Source organism: Oncorhynchus keta, unplaced genomic scaffold, assembly GCF_023373465.1.
Source record: "Oncorhynchus keta strain PuntledgeMale-10-30-2019 unplaced genomic scaffold, Oket_V2 Un_contig_15588_pilon_pilon, whole genome shotgun sequence".
Classification (NCBI taxonomy): Eukaryota; Metazoa; Chordata; class Actinopteri; order Salmoniformes; family Salmonidae; genus Oncorhynchus; species Oncorhynchus keta.
Window position 1 is genome coordinate 214,536 of NW_026279401.1, and position 6,067 is coordinate 220,602.

The following is a 6,067-nucleotide window of genomic DNA, read 5'->3' on the forward strand; positions in this document are numbered from 1 at the left end:
TGCCTGTCCCTACACTCTAACCACTAGGTTACTTGCCGTCCCTACACTCTAACCACTAGGCTACCTGCCTGTCCCTACACTCTAACCACGTCCCTACACTCTAACCACTAGGTACCTGCCGCCCCTCCAGTCTAACCACTAGGCTACCTGCCACCCCTCCACACTAACCACTAGGCTACCTGCCGTCCCTACCCTCTAACCACTAGGCTACCTGCCTGTCCCTACACTCTAACCACTAGGCTACCTGCCGCCCCTCCACTCTAACCACTAGGCTACCTGCCGCCCCTCCACTCTAACCACTAGGCTATCTGCCGCCCCTCCACTCTAACCACTAGGCTACCTGCCGCCCCTCCACTCTAACCACTAGGCTATCTGCCGCCCCTCCACTCTAACCACTAGGCTACCTGCCGTCCCTACACTCTAACCACTAGGCTACCTGCCGTCCCTCCACTCTAACCACTAGGTTACCTGCCGTCCCTCCACTCTAACCACTAGGCTACCTGCCGTCCCTACACTCTAACCACTAGGCTACCTGCCGTCCCTCCACTCTAACCACTAGGCTACCTGCCGTCCCTACACTCTAACCACTAGGCTACCTGCCGTCCCTCCACTCTAACCACTAGGTTACCTGCCGTCCCTCCACTCTAACCACTAGGCTACCTGCCGTCCCCACTCTAACCACTAGGTTACCTGCCGTCCCTCCACTCTAACCACTAGGCTACCTGCCGTCCCTACACTCTAACCACTAGGCTACCCTGCCGTCCCTCCACTCTAACCACTAGGCTACCTGCCGCCCCTACACTCTAACCACTAGGCTACCCTGCCGTCCCTACACTCTAACCACTAGGTTACCTGCTGCCCCACTAGGCTACCTGCCGTCCCCCACTCTAACCACTAGGTTACCTGCCGTCCCTCCACTCTAACCACTAGGCTACCTGCCGTCCCTACACTCTAACCACTAGGCTACCTGCCGTCCCTCCACTCTAACCACTAGGTTACCTGCCGTCCCTCCACTCTAACCACTAGGTTGCCGTCCCTGCTCTAACCACTCCTGCCGTCCCTCCACTCTAACCACTAGGTTACCTGCCGTCCCTCCACTCTAACCACTAGGCTACCTGCCGCCCCTCCACTCTAACCACTAGGCTACCTGCCGCCCCTCCACTCTAACCACTAGGCTATCTGCCACCCCTCCACTCTAACCACTAGGCTACCTGCCGCCCCTCCACTCTAACCACTAGGCTAATGGAGTTGAGATGTAGGTTATGTTTTTATTTCCTGTTGGACCAATGTGAAGTGAATCAAGATTCCATAGATAGTGAGTGACTGCTGTGAGAATTTGTCCTAAAAGTGCCTGCTTCTGGCCCAACGGTGTGTTAGTAGTCAGGCGATGATGTGCCATAATAATGCTATAGGATATTCCACTGGTGGTAGTGTAGTTCTCACCTCTCTGTTTTGGTACAGAAAGTTGTTTCCTTTGATGTGTTTTGCATGGTGTCCTTCCTATCTGGGCCTCATAAAGGGGTTTGCATATGTCCATGTTGAGATCTGTATCAGATTAAAAACCAGGAGAGAACTTGTATGAAAATAAACGTATTCTATTTTCATTGAACTCTTTATGTCGTGTGTGTGTGTGTGTGTCCTCTGTGTGTGTGTGTGTGTGTGTCGTCTGTGTGTGTGTGTGTGTGTCTCTGTGTGTGTGTGTGTGTGTCCTCTGTGTCCTCTGTCTGTGTGTGTGTGTGTGTGTGTGTGTGTGTGTGTGTGTGTGTGTGTGTGTGTGTGTGTGTTGAATGATTGAAACACAGATACACATTGTGTCTGATATGATAGGCTACACTTGCCTTCTGTGTAAATGAATGCAGGTGATATTAATGTGAAAGCAGAGCCAGGGAGCTATTCTTCCATGTGGATTGTTCTACATGTGGCTTGTTATCTTTTAACTCTTTATCTTTATGCTCTGCCCCTGGTGGTGTCTGCACTCGGTGGCGTCTGTTACAGACAACTTCCCCAAAATGAGCCGTTCACGAGGTGACAGAGAGACAAGAGAGAAATGTGTCAAAAGGTCACCCTATGACGCCCTGCAGAATAAACACAAATCTTTTTGTTTGTTGTCAAATACTGAGGCTTTACACACAGACACACACACACCACCTAACGTTTATTAAGAAAGGAACACATCATCCTAAAGGGAAGCTTCTTTACAGCGACTACAGTAACTTCCTCTTTTACATCAACAGTAGTAGTGATGCCGTCAGTTAGTGTTTCTGTCATACCGGTCTACTCTAATAGCATGGAAACACTGAGAGACAGTGTCTCTATCCTTTTCTCTACTCTAATAGCATGGAAACACTGAGAGACAGTGTCTCTATCCTTTTCTCTACTCTAATAACATGGAAACACTGAGAGACAGTGTCTCTATCCTTTTCTCTACTCTAATAGCATGGAAACACTGAGAGACAGTGTCTCTATCCTTTTCTCTACTCTAATAGCATGGAAACACTGAGAGACAGTGTCTCTATCCTTTTCTCTACTCTAATAGCATGGAAACACTGAGAGACAGTGTCTCTATCCTTTTCTCTACTCTAATAGCATGGAAACACTGAGAGACAGTGTCTCTATCCTTTTCTCTACTCTAATACTACATGGAGACAGTGTCTCTATCCTGAGAGACAGTGTCTCTATCCTTTTCTCTACTCTACAGTGTCTCTATCCTGTTCTCTACTACACTGGAGACAGTGTCTCTATCCTTTTCTCTACTACACTGAGAGACAGTGTCTCTATCCTGTTCTCTTTCTCTACTACTAACTAGCATCTCTATCCTGTTCTCTACTACACTGAGAGACAGTGTCTCTATCCTTTTCTCTACTACTCTACAGTGTCTCTAGCATGGAGTGTCTCTACACTACACTGAGAGACAGTGTCTCTATCCTTTCTCTACTCTGAGAGACAGTGTCTCTATCCTTTCTCTACTACACTGAGAGACAGTGTCTCTATCCTTTTCTCTAACACTGAGAGACAGTGTCTCTATCCTTGAGAGACAGTTCTCTACTACTAATAACAGTGTCTCTATCCTTTTCTCTACTACACTGAGAGACAGTGTCTCTATCCTTTTCTCTACTACACTGAGAGACAGTGTCTCTATCCTTTTCTCTACTACACTGAGAGACAGTGTCTCTATCCTTTTCTCTACTACACTGAGAGACAGTGTCTCTATCCTGTTCTCTACTACACTGAGAGACAGTGTCTCTATCCTTTTCTCTACTACACTGAGAGACAGTGTTCTCTACTACACTGTTCTCTACTACACTGAGAGACAGTGTCTCTATCCTTTTCTCTACTACACTGAGAGACAGTGTCTCTATCCTATTTTCTCTACTACACTGAGAGACAGTGTCTCTATCCTTTTCTCTACTACACTGAGAGACAGTGTCTCTATCCTGTTCTCTACTACACTGAGAGACAGTGTCTCTATCCTGTTCTCTACTACACTGAGAGACAGTGTCTCTATCCTTTTCTCTACTACACTGAGAGACAGTGTCTCTATCCTTTTCTCTACTACACTGAGAGACAGTGTCTCTATCCTTTTCTCTACTACACTGAGAGACAGTGTCTCTATCCTTTTCTCTACTACACTGAGAGACAGTGTCTCTATCCTGTTCTCTACTACACTGAGAGACAGTGTCTCTATCCTTTTCTCTACTACACTGAGAGACAGTGTCTCTATCCTTTTCTCTACTACACTGAGAGACAGTGTCTCTATCCTTTTCTCTACTCTTTAAGTTGTTGTCACGTACTGTGGAAACAGCATGACTGATGCCATCTAAATGACTACAGGAACACGTTTCCGTTTCGGGATCCACCCTGGTTCTCAGGTGAGTTAGGTGGTATGTGTAAACATCCTCCAAAATGACTCGGAAGTTGGTGGAAATGTCTATTGAAAGAATCCTTAAAAACAAACAGAATATATATATACATTTAGTCCTCTGATTGATGCAGCGTTACAACTAACAGATTATAATTTATGAGTGGGAGGCCGTAGCAAGAGTTTGGCGCGGTCAACTGGGTATTTGTTAATGATTAACTAAAGATAATATAAACATTTCTGATGAAGAAAGACTCAGTTTCAATCATTTCTGATGAAACTGAGTCTGATATAGTGTATATATATCAGACTCAGTTTCATCAGAAATGTTTATATTATCTTTAGTCTACTAACCTGTTGTATTCAGCACAAATACTACCCTGTTGTATTCAGCATTTCCCTGTAAGGTCAAACCTGTTGTATTCAGCTCACTGTAAGACCTACTACACCTGTTAAATGATTTCTGTTAGTCTACTACACCTGTTGCATCAATCACTGAGACAACCTGGAACACAGCCAGGGACTAAATGATATGCAGATCAATGACATACTCTGGCATGGTTACACATACTGTATGAATCTCTGCTATCGCTACTACTGTTCTGCTTTAGCATTTCACTTGGTCTACCTGCCTGTACTGTTACAGGTTTCTAAAAGTTAGTTGGTGGACTTTATTGACCCAAATATTGATTTGTGACTTTTATTTCTTATTCATATTTCACTTTTTTAACTGCATTGTTCGTTAAGGGTTTGTCAGTCAGCATTTCACTGTAAGGTCTACTACACCTGTTGTATTCAGCATTTCACTGTAAGGTCTACTACACCTGTTATATTCAGCATTTCACTGTAATGTCTACTACACCTGTTGTATTCAGCATTTCACTGTAAGGTCTACTACACCTGTTGTATTCAGCATTTCACTGTAAGGTCTACTACACCTGTTGTATTCAGCATTTCACTGTAAGGTCTACTACACCTGTTGTATTCAGCATTTCACTGTGAGGTCTACTACACCTGTTGTATTCAGCATTTCACTGTAAGGTCTACTACACCTGTTGTAATTCAGCATTTCACTGTAAGGTCTACTACACCTGTTGTATTCAGCATTTCACTGTAAGGTCTACTACACCTGTTGTATTCAGCATTTCACTGTAAGGTCTACTACACCTGTTGTATTCAGCATTTCACTGTAAGGTCTACTACACCTGTTGTATTCAGCATTTCACTGTGAGGTCTACTACACCTGTTGTATTCAGCATTTCACTGTGAGGTCTACTACACCTGTTGTATTCAGCATTTCACTGTAAGGTCTACTACACCTGTTGTAATTCAGCATTTCACTGTAAGGTCTACTACACCTGTTGTATTCAGCATTTCACTGTAATGTCTACTACACCTGTTGTATTCAGCATTTCACTGTAAGGTCTACTACACCTGTTGTATTCAGCATTTCACTGTGAGGTCTACTACACCTGTTGTATTCAGCATTTCACTGTAAGGTCTACTACACCTGTTGTATTCAGCATTTCACTGTAAGGTCTACTACACCTGTTGTATTCAGCATGTCACTGTAAGGTCTACTACACCTGTTGTATTCAGCATTTCACTGTGAGGTCTACTACACCTGTTGTATTCAGCATTTCACTGTAAGGTCTACTACACCTGTTGTATTCAGCATGTCACTGTAAGGTCTACTACACCTGTTGTATTCAGCATTTCACTGTAAGGTCTACTACACCTGTTGTATTCAGCATGTCACTGTAAGGTCTACTACACCTGTTGTATTCAGCATTTCACTGTAAGGTCTACTACACCTGTTGTATTCAGCATGTCACTGTAAGGTCTACTACACCTGTTGTATTCAGCATGTCACTGTAAGGTCTACTACACCTGTTGTATTCAGCATTTCACTGTAAGGTCATCTCACACCTGTCATCTACACCTGTTGTATTCAGCATTTCACTGTAAGGTCTACTACACCTGTTGTATTCAGCATTTCACTGTAAGGTCTACTACACCTGTCATCTACACCTGTTGTATTCAGCATTTCACTGTAAGGTCTACTACACCTGTTGTATTCAGCATTTCACTGTAAGGTCTACTACACCTGTTGTATTCAGCATTTCACTGTAAGGTCTACTACACCTGTTGTATTCAGCATTTCACTGTAAGGTCTACTACACCTGTTGTATTCAGCATTTCACTGTA

The 6,067-nt window shown here is 44.1% G+C and overlaps 1 long non-coding RNA gene across 1 annotated transcript; it reads left to right on the forward strand.

Annotated features, from left to right (window-relative positions):
• The first annotated feature begins 4,698 nt into the window (after positions 1–4,698).
• LOC127919052 (uncharacterized) lies at positions 4,699–5,758 on the forward strand. Its single transcript, XR_008101765.1, has 3 exons — positions 4,699–4,824; positions 4,863–5,053; positions 5,130–5,758. It is a non-coding gene; the product is annotated as an uncharacterized LOC127919052 (long non-coding RNA).
• Positions 5,759–6,067: the final 309 nt, after the last annotated feature.